The sequence below is a fragment of the Martes martes genome, assembly GCF_963455335.1.
Source record: "Martes martes genome assembly, chromosome: 17".
Classification (NCBI taxonomy): Eukaryota; Metazoa; Chordata; class Mammalia; order Carnivora; family Mustelidae; genus Martes; species Martes martes.
This window is the reverse complement of record NC_137905.1, coordinates 27,041,175-27,053,826: the sequence shown is the minus strand read 5'-3', so window position 1 is coordinate 27,053,826 and position 12,652 is coordinate 27,041,175.

The window sequence follows — 12,652 nt, the reverse complement described above, 5'->3', positions numbered from 1 at the left end:
GAGGATAAACCATCTTCTCCTTACCCGGCCACTGCTCCTTGGAGGACTTTCATATTTCATCATTTACAAAGACTTGTTGACTCTTCATCAAACCCGTTTCCTCTTCTTGGACACTTGGCCAGATTATGGCTCCCACCTTCCTTGGCAGTCAGGTGAGGCCACGTGTCTAGATTCTGGTCGGCGGGTTATCTGGAGGAGATGGGAGGTCAAGGCACTGTTTTCTTACGATAGGAGAAACAGCAGTATAATATATGCAGATGAGATGCTACAGTCCGGGGGGAAATTGATGCTGCCGGGAAGATGTGGGAGAATGAGAATGCCCTTGAGTAGGAGAGGTCAGGAGCAAGGGAGATGCACTTCTGTAGGTGGATACTGCAGCTGCAGGTGGGTGTGTTTTTCTGATAACTTCTCTTCTCTTAGGAAAATCGGAAATAAGGGTCATCGTTGAGAGTCTGGAGCAGGGAGGAAGAGTCGAAAGTTTGAGAGGAGGGAAGAGAGGATGGAATAGTTTGGAGGGAGGGGAGGGTGAACGAGCCAAGGAAATGTAGTAGGACTTTTGGGCAGTACCAAGGGACCATGGGAGACTGGTGATCTTGAATGGACAGTTGATGTGACTTGGTACTTCTCTCCAGCCATGTCCGGCTGCATGGGTGCAGGTGCACTGAGTGGAGTGCTGGGTTTCACTCCGGTCATGGTTGTGCCAGGAGGTAGCAAGAAGAATGGGAGTTGAAGTTAGTTGGTCAAGAGTTGAGGGCATAGGCAGACAATGCTTGTAATGAAAGACCGTGGAAGCTGAACTGAGTGAGGAGAGAAGTAAGGACCTGAGGGGGTAGTAAGGGACAGGGAAAGAGGACGGGATTGATCTGTGTGGGATCAAAGGGTTGTTGGAATTGGATACTCAAGTAGTAAGCTGGACTGATTGATGGTGGCAGTTCGTGAGGGGTCTTTGTAATTGAGATTATGCAAGCACAGTTACGAGTAATGATGTGGTCAAGGGTATGACCTTGGGATGGAGGAGGTGAGGAAGGGGGAGGATAAGTTCATCAGCACAAAGGAGGTCATGGAACTGAGAGGGTGGTTATCAAAATTACCAGGATTATGACACAATCACACTGGGGAGAGTGACTATGAGCTGGGAGCTAAAATTGTCAGTCAAGGGTGGTGGAGAGGGCTGCAGCCAGGAGTTTGGTAGGGGTGGTAATGTCTGGCCACATCCATTTCAAAGAATCTAGGGGCTTTAGGGAGGAGAGAGGAAGAATGGCTGACTGGGAAGTAGCTTTGAAGAACAAGGAGGATGCTTATCCCACCCCTGGCCCCACGGTGATAATAGCCACTGCGAAGAAAGCTACAGGGACGCAGGGTCCTCAGAGGAGAACCAAGTTTAGAATGAAAAAGTGAGCAAAAAGATGAAGGCAACAGGAAGACCCAGACAAGGATGTCCATTCATTACAGAACTTGTAGTAATAGTGAACATCTGGAAACAACCTAAATGTCCATTGCCAGGGGAGTGGATAAACAGTAGATTCGTCTAAAATAGAATTTGCTACACGCAACAGTGAAAATGAAACGTGCTAGATCCATGTGGATCAATAAAGTTTATAAACATGAACTTGAGTGAAATAAGCAATTGTAAAAACGTTCCATCAAGTGTGATGCTACCTCTCTAAGACCCACAAAACAATACTATATTTTATTTATAAAGCTATAAAAGGATAATGACCTCCTTGGGAGGGGCCCCCAGCAGCTTCAGTATGGTGGTTTTGTGGTTACCCATGGAAAACGATGGAGGGGAAATGGGTAAGGGTGGGGGTAAGGTAGCTTTGGTTGTATTGAAAATATTTTATTTCTTAATGAGAGAAACAGAAAGAGAGAGATGAACCACACTACAAACTAAAACATAGCAAAATATCAACTGCCGTTAAATCTAGGTTGTGGGTCCCAAGACTTATTTTTCTTTTTTGTATGTTTGGAAGGTTTCAGTGTGAAAGTTTTAAAGTTTAAAAAGCCCAGTGGGGATTACTGTGAAGTGCGGTAATCAAGACGACCTAGCACTGGCATAAGGGTGGATATGAAGATCAGTGAACTAGAACTGAGAGTCCAGAAATGAGTGCAGACAATTGACTTTTGACAAGGTGCCAAGACAATGAAATGGGGGAAAGCATAGTCTTTTCCACCAGTAATGCTGGCACAATGACAGAAGAATGAGGTTGGACCCCTACCTCACATCATATACAAAGATTAACTCAAAGTGGATCAAAGATTGAAATGAAAGGGGCGCCTTGGTGGCTCAGTGGGTTAAAGCCTCTGCCTTTGGCTCAGGTCATGATCTCAGGGTCCTGGGATCGAACCCCGCATCGGGCTCTCTGCTCAGCAGGGAACCTCCTTCCCCGCCCCATCTCTGCCTGCCTCTCTGCCTACTTGTGATCTCTGTCTGTCAAGTAAATAAATAAAATCTTAAAAAAAAAAAAAGATTGAAAGAAAGAGCTGAAACTGTAACACTCTTAGAAGAAAACATAAGGATAAGTCTTCACACCCTTGGATAAGGCAATGGTTTCTTAGAGATGACACCTAAAGTAACCCAAGGAACAGTAGATCCATTGGATGTCATCACAATGAAAAACTTTGGTGCTCCAGAGGATACTATCACTAAAGTGAAAAGACAAGCCAAAGAAAGGGAGAAAATAAGGATCCAAAAATCAGCATATACTAAGCAAAATAAGTCAATCAGAGAAAGACAATTATCATGTGATCTCGCTGATACGTGGAATTTGAGAAACAAAACAGAGGAGCACAGGGAAAGGGAGGAAAAAATAAAATAAAACCAGAGAGGGAGACAAACCATAAGAGACTCTTAATCATAGGAAACAAACTGAGGGTTGCCAGAGGGGAGAGGAGTAGAGGGATGGGGTAACTGGGTGACAGGCTTTAAGGAGGGCACATGATGTGATGAGCACTGAGTGTATATAAGACTGATAAATCATAGATATGTTAATTAATTGAATTAAAATAAAAGATGGTATCAGCATACACAAAGAGCAGTTACAACTCAACAACAAAAAGACAAGTGACCCTACTTATTTATTTATATATTTATGGTTTTATTTATTTATTTGAGAGAGAGAGACAGCAGGAGCAGGGGGAGAGGCAGCGGGAGGGCAGAGGGAGAGGGAGAAGCAGACTCTATAGAGCAGGGAGCTCCATGCAGGGCTTATTGCTGGGCTCCATACGGGGGCTTAGTCCCAGGATTCCCTTAGATCATGACCTGAGCCGAAATCAGACACTTGATGGACCGAGCCACCTCCCCGCCACCCCGTGCTCTGACAAACAACCCAATTTAAAAATGGACAAAGGATGGGGGTGCCTGGCTGTCTCAGTTGGAAGAGCATACGACTCTTGATCCAAGGGTTGTGAGTTTGAAACTGCATTGGGTGTGGAGGTTACTTGAAAATAAGATCTTTAAAAAAGAAAAAGGTTGGGGCGCCTGGGTGGCTCAGTGGGTTAAAGCCTCTGCCTTCGGCTCAGGTCATGATCCCAGGGTCCTGGGACTGAGCCCCACATCAGGCTCTCTGCTCAGCGGGGAGCCTGCTTCCTCCTCTCTCTCTGCCTGACTCTCTGCCTACTTGTGATCTCCGTCTGTCAAATAAATAAATGAAATCTTTAATAAAAAAAAAAAGAAAAAGAAAAAGGGCAAAGACATGAATAGACATTCCAGGGAAGATATACAAACAGCAGATATGCATGTGATGAGATGCTCAGCAACATTAGTCATTAGGAAAACATAAATCAAAACCACGATGACATACCACTTCATGCACACTAGGAGAGCTGTAATCAACACCCAGATGGTAACAAGGGTTGACATGGAAGTGGAAGGATTGGAGCTTCATTGACAGTGGCCATGGAAATTGGGGGAGCCTCCTTGGAAACAGTCTGACAGGTCCTTTAAAAGTTAACCATAGAGAGGCATCTGGGTGGCTCAGTTGTTGAGCATCTGCCTTCGGCTCAGGTCATGATCTCAGGGTCCTGGGATTGAGCCCGCATCGGGCTCCCTGCTCAGCAGCGAGTGTTCCTCCTTCTATCCTCCCCCCCCCACTCTCTCAGATAAATAAATAAAATCAGTTAACCATAGAATTGCCTATGACTTGGCAATTCCACTCCTCCTTAAACACCCAAAGGGTTGAAAACAGGTGCTCATACTAGTAGTAGACTGCTAGTAGATGAATGGATGAACTGAATATGGTCTCCACTAGGAAATATCATTCAGTTGAAAGCAAGCACGAGTACTGATGCGTGTTACAGCCCTGGTGATCCTTGAGAGAAATCAGGCAGGGAAAGAAACCAGACACAAAATGCCACGTGTTGTGTGGTTCTGCTTCTGTGAAATGCCCACAAAAGGCCAACTCAGAGAGTAAATTTGTGGTTGTCAGGGGCTGGGGACAGGAGGGCATGGAGGGTGAGTGCTGCTGGACTCAGGGCTTCTTTCTGGGGGGATGAAGATGTTTCAGAAATGAAATAGTGAAGTGGTTACATGCCTTGTGAATATCTTAAAAGACCACTGAATCATCTACCCTTTAAAGGGGTGACTTTTTATGGTATGTGAAATGTATCTTAAAAACAAACGCACAGGGGCGCCTGGGTGGCTCAGTGGGTTAAAGCCTCTGCCTTTGGCTCGAGTCGTGATCCCAGGGTCCTGGGATCAAGCCCCGAGTAGGGCTCTCTGCTCGGCAGGGAGCCTGTTTCCTCCTCTCTCTGCCTGTCTCTCTGCCTACTTGTGATCTCTGTCTGTCCAATAAATAAATAAAATCTTTAAAAAAAAAACAAAAACAAAAAACAAACACACAAACCCTGGGATCCAACCCAGACTCCCTACTGTGTCCCCAGCAGATGGCTTCCGGTCTCTGAGCCTTGGTTCCTCATCCAAGCCGTCAGGCATAGGGAACTCAGTCTGTTGTGGACTCCACACGTGGCTTGTCACTCTCCCTGGTGCCTCTGGGCCTAATCTGACCCCGGCTTCAGAGGGTGAGTGGTTAGGGTGCAGCTGGGCTCTGGGGTCAGACCTGAGCACCAATATAAGCCCCGCCACTCTCTGGGGACTGTCTCTGTCCTTATCTGACCTTCTCCTCAGTTTCCTCATCTGAGAAATGGGGATGATGATGGTGGCCCCTTCTAAGTGTTGCTATGGGGAAATGGTGAGCTAGTGAATGTTAAGTCCAAGACCGAGTATATCTGGTAAGTTCCAGTTGGCATCGCTGTTGGCATCCCGATTATTGTGGTCAGTTAGCCCCCAAAGTCTTTTACTTCTTCCTCCTCACCCTTCTCTCTCCATATCAGGATTTCCCACTCGCCTCATAGTCTGCTTGTCTGGACCAAGGGGTGGTCGGGACCTTCAAAGCCCTTGCCTCCTGGTTGGGCTTTTGACCAATTCTCTTTGCCCACAAGCGCTCAGACTTGCCAGCCAAGTGGTGGTGGGGGATGGCAGGATGCCCTCCAGGAGGCTTCAGAGTGGAGTGGGGCTCCCAGCTGCTCCAAATTCAGGGGTCTGATGAGTCCCCACAGCCCCACATGGAGCCCCTTCCTGGGACACTCCCCCCCCTTCCTGCCTTTGCTGAAAAGGGGAAGCTCTGAGGCAGCTGTCTGGGGCAGGGACTTTCTCTTTGCATCTCCCTGGAAGCAAAAGCCCAGACAATCTTACTTCTAGGAATTTATCCACCACTTGCATTCCCCTTGGTGAGTTTGCTCAAGGAAAGTTATTTCAGCATTTTTTTTTATTTAAATGAAAAGACTGGAAAAACCCAAAATATCCATCAATAGGGGGATTGGCTATATACATTTTGGTCCATCCATCCAGTGGAGAACCACACACCCACTGAAGCATGAGGCCAGTCTAAGTGTACTACAGGGCACTGCTTCCAAGACGCATTTTAGGTAAACAAAGCAGAGTGCAAAATGGTATTTTCGTGTTTACTATATGCTGCCTGCCCACCGTCCCTCCCTCCCTTCTATTACTTTTTTTTTCTTCTTTTTTCCCCCCTTCTATTACTTTCAAAGGAATACCTTTATATATGTGCTTGCATATGGTTACACTGTTTCTGAAGGACAAACAAGAAATCATTCAGCCTGTTTTTCTCTGAGGAAAAGAAATGATCCAGAGGGGTGGTAATCAGAAGTGGGAGAATTACTTCTCAGTCTACTGCTTTTGTGTGCATACATTATAGATGTTATCTTTTTGAAAAGTCCATCATGCGCATGGGAAAAAAGTTTCAAACCGTGCAAAAGGCTATTTGGTGGAAAGTTAAGTCTCCCCTCCTCTGAACACCGGCCCCCACCCACTACCCTGTCCCTGCCTCCGGGATGACCAGTAAGATCTAAACTAGGTATGGGTGTGACTACACAGTTGTATGTAATCGCATATATTTTTATTGAGGTAAGATACACATTAACCTAAAATTTCCTGTTTAACCGCTTCAGGTGCACAACCCTGTAGTACGAAGTACATCCACAATGCTGTGCGACCACCATCCCTTCCAGAACTTTCTCAACTTCCTGAACCGAAACTCCATCCTATCAAACAGCCCAGTCCTCAGTCCCTGGCACCCACCAGCCCCCTTTCTGTCTCCGTGAATGTGACTGCCTCTAGGTGCCTCCTATGAGTGGGGTCCTGCAGCGTTTGTCTTTTTGTGTCTGGGTTGTTTCATTGAGCTTAATGTCCTGGAGGCTCATCCTTGTTGTAGCACGTGTCAGGATTTCCTTCCTTTTTCAGGCTGAATCGTATTGTACTGTATGCACGGACCACGTTCTGCTTATCTGTTCGTCTGTCAGTGGACATTGGAGTTGTTTCCCCTTCCACATATCTTTTACTACGCAAGAATTCATTTAAGCAAAGGAAGTTTGGAGAAAAGCGGATTTGATCCGGGAGCTTTTCAGGGTGAGCTCAGAAGGATAGGGGCAGCATCACCCACCCCCTAGGATGGGAGAAAACAGCCCCGTGGACAATCGCCGGTGATTCCCACCTTCAGCCCCAAGAGGAACTCCCCTTTCCTTTCTTTGAAAGCTGGTCCCCTGAGTCCTGCCTGGGAATTCAGGGCTTCTTGAACACTGTACCTGCCTGGGCTCCTGTTCCGGGGAGGCCAAGGAGCCCTGGAGCGCAGATGCTAGCCGGCTACATGCATGGCTTACCCTCCTTCCAAGCCCCAGGGAGGTGGGGTGATGGGGTGGCAGAGGCTGAGCCAGCAGGAAGGGCCTTGGGGCCCTGCTGAGTCCCTGGGGACACAGGTGCTCTCCAGGGGCAGCCCCTGAGCCCACCCATGGAGGGGCCTCTGCCCCGGAGGGCCTCCATGTAAGAAAACCCCAAGTTCAAATGAAGAACCACCAGACCGGTTCTCTGCCTGTCACTTGCAATTTTCCAATGACAGCTAATTTTCACAGGATGACTTCCACATTTAAAAAGTATTTCTTCTTTTCTCCTCATGTTGTTTTTTTTTTAAGATTTTATTTATTTGACAGAGAGAGGTCACAAGTAGGCAGAGAGGCAGGAAGAGAGAGAGAAGGAAGCAGGCTCCCCGCCAAGCAGAGAGCCCGATGCGGGACTCGATCCCAGGACCCTGAGATCATGACCTGAGCCGGAGGCAGAGGCTTAACCCCCTGAGCCACCCAGGCGCCCTCCTCATGTTTTTATTAGGAAACACTTTATTACTATTTTTGTTATTATTAATTTTTAGATTTTATTTATTTACTTACTTGAGAGAAAGAGAGAGAGAGAGCGAGCATGTGTGCACATGTGCCTATGAGTGTGGGGCAGGGGAGGGGAGTGGGGAGGAGCAGAGGCAGGGGCAGGTGCAGAGGGAAGGGAGAACAATCTCAAGCAGATTCCCCACTAAGCACGGAGCCCAAGGCAGGGAGGGCTCCATCCCGTGACCCTGAGGTTCTGACCTGGGCCGAAACCAAGAGTCGGAGGCCCAACCGACTGAGCCACCCAAGCGCCCCTATTATGAAACACTTTAAATGCTCAGGAATTTTGTAGTTCAATCATGGCTAGCATATCCACCACCTAGCTGCAACATTGTTAATATTTGGCTATATTCGCTTTGTCTCTCTCTTTCCTTCTCTGGGATATCTGTATACATATACAAGTACATAGACATACACAACCACATATAGGCACACACACGCATATGCACACACATACACATATAAGCATATACACTTACATACACTCACAGATAAAGGCATACATGTATACACATACACACATACATACACACATCTATACACACACTTACCTTTACACATGTATACACACACACACACACACACACACACACACACACACACATATTTCCCCTGAACATGAACTCTTCAAAAGTAAGGTCCTCATGACCTTCACCCCTAAACGCTTTAGTGTGCGTCTCTTACGTCTCTTAAGAATAAGGACATTCTCGGGGCGCCTGGGTGGCTCAGTGGGTCATGATCTCAGGGTCCTGGGATCGAGCCCCGCATTGGGCTCTCTGCTCAGCAGGGAGCGTGCTTCCTCCTCTCTCTCTCTCTGCCTGCCTTTCTGCCTACTTGTGATCTCTATCTGTCAAATAAATAAAAAAATCTAAAAAATAAAGTTAAAAAAAAAAAAAGAATAAGGACATTCTCAGGGTGCCTGGGTGGCTCAGTGGGTTAAGTCTCTGCCTTCAACTCAGGTCATAGTCTCAGGGTTCTGGGATTGAGCCCCGAGTCGGGCTCTCTGCTCAGCGCTGCCTACATCTCTGCCTACTTGTGACCTCTTTCTGTCAAATAAATAAATAAAATCTTTAAAAAAAAAAAAAGAATAAGGACATTCTCCTACATCTTCTTAAAGTCTTTATTCCGCCTAAGATCAACAATAAAGCCCTAATATCATCTAATATTTAAATTTCCCCATCTGTCCCCAAATTGTCTTTTGTAGCAATTGTTCTAAAACTAGGATTCAAAGTCCACATATTGGGTTGTGATGTCTCTTAAATCTCCTTAACCTTAAATGTCCCTATTCACTTTTTTTTTTTTTTAAACAACATTGACTTTTTGTTGATCCCAGGATAGTAATCTTGTAGAGGCACTGGAAGGACCCACCTTCTGGAGATATCTGTCTTCTCATGGGGTCGTTCATCTTTTTCTAGCCTCTGTATTTCTTACAGACTGGAAGTTAGGATTAGAAGCTTGATTAGATTCTGAGTAACAAGTTTTCCTTCTTTTTTATTTTATTTAATTTATTTGATAGAGGGAGAGAGAGAGCGAGTACACAAGCAGGAGGGAGAGAGAGAAGCAGACTTCTTGCCGAGCAGGGAGCCCGATTCGGGGCTCGATCCCAAGACCTTGGGATCATGACCTGAGCCGAAGGCAGACGCCCAACCAGCTGAGCCACCCAGGTGCGCACCCCCCCTTTCTTTTTAAGACTTTAATTTTTTTAGAGAAGTTTTAAGTTCATGGCAAAATTGAAAGGAAGCTACAGAGAATTTCCTTGTACCTTCTGCCCTCACATGTGCACAGCCTCCCGCATTATCAACATCCCCAGCCAGAGTGGTCCGTTTGTTACAACTGGTCAACCTACACACACACACACACACACACACACACACACACACACACACCCTTATCACATTGTTTACCTTACACTTTCCTCTTGGCTTTGTATTTTCTATAGGTTTGGAGAAAAACACGCTACTGACCCGTATCCCTCATTGTGGTATCACACAGAGTATTTCCAGGGCCCTAAATGTCCTCTGTGCTCTGACTATTAATCTCTCCCTCCCTCTAACCCCTGGCAACCACCGATCTTCTTAATATGTCCATAGTTTTGTCTTTTCCAGAATGTCACAGAGTTGGAATCCTACAATATGCAGCCTTTTCAAATTGACTTCTTCGCCTTAGTTGTATTTAAGTAAATGGAAGATTCCTCCATGCCTGTTCATGGCTTGATAACTCGCTATAACTCATTTCTTTTTTAGCACTGAAGAATATTCCATTGTCTCGATAGGCCACAGTTGATCCATCCCCCTGCTGAAGGACATCTTGGTTACTTCTAAGTTGCAGCATTTATGAAAATGAATGTAGGCTTTTGTGTGGACATAAATAACTTCTCTGGGGACATGCCAAGGAGCGTGATCACTGGATCCCATGCTGGGAGTATGTTTCATTTTGTAAGAAACTGCCAAACTGCATTCCAGAGTGGCTGGACCACTGGGCATCCGCACCAACAGTGGACTGGGGTTCTCGGTCCTCACCCTTGCCAGCATCTGGTGCTGTCAGTGTTCCAGAGTTTGGCCATTCCAATGGGTGTGTCATGGTACCTCACTGTTGTTTTAATTTGCATTTCCCTGATGACATACAATGTGGAGCATCTTTCCATATACTTTCATTTTCTTCTTTTTTTAAAAGTATGTATGTATGTATGTGTGTATGTATCTCACAACCCGAGATCACATGCCTCCAAATGAGCCATTCTTTTTTTTTAACTGATAAAATATATACAACATCAAATTAACCATTTTAACCATTTTTGATGGTTATTTGATGGTTTTTTGATGGTTCCGCGGCATTAATTACATTCACGTGGTTGTGCCCCATTACCACCAACCATCTCCAGAACTTTCCCATCTTCCCAGACTGAAACTCTGGGCTCATTAAACACCAACCAACCATTCCCTCCTCCTTCCAGCACCTGGCAACCATCCTTCTACTCTCTGTCTCTATGAATTTGATGACTAGGAATCTCACAGAAGTGGAATCACACAGTGACAGTCACACCGTGACAGTCACACCACAGTGACTGGCTTTGGGTAACGCCCCTTGACGCGAGGTCTTCCCAGGGGGTGCTGTGTACTTCTTTGCCTCTCCTTCAGCTGCCTCCTGCTCCCCCACCCTTTCTGCCCCCGCTGCTCTGCCCTCTGGCAGGGCCTTATTTATTTATTTATTTATTTATTTATTTTTATTTTCCTATTTATTTGAGAGAGCGCGCACAGCACACAAGCCTGTGAGCAGGGAGAAGGGCAGAGGGAGAGGGAGAGAGAATCCTCAAGCGGACTCTGTGCGGAGCACTGAGCCCAACACGGGGCTCGATCTCACGACCCATGATATCATGACCTATGAGCCGAAATCAAGAGTCAGACGCCCCGGTGGCTGAGCCACCCAGGCACCCCTAGCCCTGCGAGGGCCTTCGCGCTTGCCTTTTCCTCCCTGGCAGGCTCCTTGGTATTTTGTGTGTTTCAGCTCCTCACAGAGACCTTTACTGACCAAACCACAACTGCTTCCCTATCGTCACGGTCTCTTTTCCTCCGTTTGGTTTTCTTCACAGCACCCACGATTGCCCGCTATTACCCTGTTTGGTATTTGCCTGTTTATTGTCCGTCTCCAGAGTAAAATCTACTCTAGCAGGGACGCGTTCACTGTCACATCCCAGACCCTGGTACTGTCCCTGGCCCATGACGGGGGCTCGTATTAGTTCCCTCCTGCTGCTGTAACCCATGGTCACAAATGTAGGGACTTCAAACGACACAAACCGACTCTCTTATGGTTCTGGAAATCAGATGTCCTCAGACGGTTTCAGTGGGACTGAAATCGAGGCGTCAACAGAGCTATATTCCTTCTGGAAGTCCCAGAGGAGTGTCTGTTTCCTTGCATTTTCCAGCTTCTAGAGGCTGCCTGCATTCCCGGGTTCATGATCCTACATCTCCCAGACTTCTGCTTCCATCATTCCATCTCCTCTCCCGCTCTGAATCTGACCCACTCTTATAATGACTCCGTGAAGCTCTTGGGCCCACCCGGAGAAACCAGACAACCTCCCTGTTTTACAGGGATCATGACCCGAGCTGAAGGCAGAGGCTTTAACCTACTGTGCCACCCAGGCGCCCCCTATTTTACAGTCTTTAACTTAAACACATCTGCAAAGTCCTAGTTACCATGTAAATTCACATATGCACATATTTCAGGAAATAAGACACATTGCAGGGCACCTCGGTGGCTCAGTGGGTTAAAGCCTCTGCCTTCAGCTCAGGTCATGATCCCAGGATCCTGGGATCGAGCCCCGCATTGGGCTCTCTGCTCAGCAGGGAGCCTGCTTCCTCCTCTATCTCTGCCTGCCCTCTCTGCCTACTTGTGATCTCTGTCTGTCAAATAATAAATAAAATATTAAAAAAAAAAGACACATTGCAGGGACTGTTATCTTGTCTACCACGGGGCTCAATAAATGTTTGTCGAATGAATGAATAAATGGATGGGTAGGGTCCTTTGCAAATGTAGTGCTCAGTCCTGAATTTCTAGGCTGGCTCAGTCACTAACTGATTGTGTGACCTTGGGCAAGTCCCCTTATTCTCTGAGCCTCAGTTTCCCCCTTCGTTTCATGTGTCCTGAGTGCCCACTGGGGACCCCACTCTCAGTAGACACCGAGAATGCCAAGACAGACATAAGCAGACCCTTGTCTTCCAAGAGGATGGAGTTTGGCTTCTGGGAAGGGGTCTGAGAAAGGGAAGACTTGACATCTTCTGCTCAGGGCCATGTTCTAGGTCACCCTGCAGAACTTTCAAGTCCTGAGGGGGTGTGTTTACCTAGTAGGTGACATTTCAAATGGCTCTTAATGCACGAGTAGGAGTTTATGCGGTAGAGAAGTAAAAAGGGCATTGATGCCCAAGGA